We start from the raw sequence: 1604 nt of genomic DNA, 5'->3' as shown, positions 1-1604 counted from the left end.
CTTAACCACTGCACCACCAGGGAAGCCCCTACTGCTTTAATTTACTCCCGAAGCCCAGACTCTGTTTAGATTCTTCACTAATTGAACACGTCAAACCTCAGTTTCTTTGTCCTGTCAATTCCTCACAAATTTATTGTTTCTTTGCCTAAAAAGTATAAAAGCTGCCTGCTCTGACTACTACTTAGGTCCCATTTCTGTGAGACCTCTGTGTGCAGGGATAGAGATTTGTTTTTTCCTCCTGTTAATCTGGCTTGTGTCAATTTTATTATCGGTTCAGCCGCAAGAACTCAAAAGGAAAATTCCCCCTCGCTGACAGTATATTCACCTAATTATAAAGATTTCTGTGTGGAACTGTCTTTATCCATATTAAACTAAAGATGAGTTTATACTGATGTCTCCAACATGATCTTTTATCACATGGATGTTGTAACCTTCTCCCCTTAATTATCTGTAACTTTCCACTCAGACGGTGAGAAAACTGCCTCCCACTGTCTGTCGTTTATTTAATTCGTTGCTTGTTCTCTTCCAGGTTACAGATATACTGGTTTCAGTATTGGTAGCTACTACCCCATGGGAAAGACTTTCATAAAATAGAGTCCGCTGTTTATGTGTGGTTCATTTTGCCTTTAGTCTACAGAGTCTGCTCATTTCCAAAGTTACTGAGGTCACCACCAGCAGTGAGTTTTTTTCATACATTTATCAATTGGTTAGATGCTTTGTTACATTCTGCATTCCATCGTGTGACACTCCTATATCCTAAATAACTGAATTTTAATAGATTAGGATTTACTTATTGGACTGTACAAATCCATGGGTTTAGACAAACGCACAGTGTCTGTTATCCATCACTTAAGTATCAAATGGAACCCTTCACCCCACCCCACCCCAGAATCTGTTTACCGTCTCTGTTTTGCCTTTTCCACATTTTCATATGAATGGGGGTCATACAATGTATAGCCTCTTCTGGCTGTATTATTTCACTTAGTATAATTCATGTAAGATTCATCCTTTTTTTTTTTTTGCATGGGCTGATGGTTCATTCCTTTATATTTCTGAAGAGTATTCCACTGCATGTGTATGAGAGGAAAAAGAATTTTTCCCTCTATCATTGTAGGTTCTTTGTTGAGACACCCCCCCACACCATAATAAAAGATTACCAGGAAAAAAAACAGAAGTTTAATAACATGTGTACCTTTTGTATGCATGAGAGATACCCAGGAAAACTGAGTAACTCCCTGAAATGGCCCAAATCACTTTACATACCATCTTCTTCTAAATGGAAAGAAAACAGGGGTGTGGTTGCTGTGCGGATTTAATTCAGACCTTTTCCACTGAGAAGAATTTCTTGAGGTTTTGTCACCCTTCTATTCTTAGTTTGGGGAGGGAGATAACCTTTCAAATGAAGAGTTCCCTTATAAATGTAAATTTCCTTCACAAAAGGGCCATCTTGACTTGGGTTTCAGAGGTTTTTTTTTTTTTTTTTTTCAGAGATTCTTATGTGTCTTTTTTTTTTTTAAAGATTTTTTTGATATGGACCATTTTTAAAGTCTTTATTGAATTTGTTACAATATTGCTTCTGTTTTATGTTTTGGTTTTTTGACCAC

This window comes from Delphinus delphis, chromosome 3 (genome assembly GCF_949987515.2).
Source record: "Delphinus delphis chromosome 3, mDelDel1.2, whole genome shotgun sequence".
NCBI classification, from domain to species: Eukaryota; Metazoa; Chordata; class Mammalia; order Artiodactyla; family Delphinidae; genus Delphinus; species Delphinus delphis.
This window is presented reverse-complemented; position numbering follows the sequence as displayed.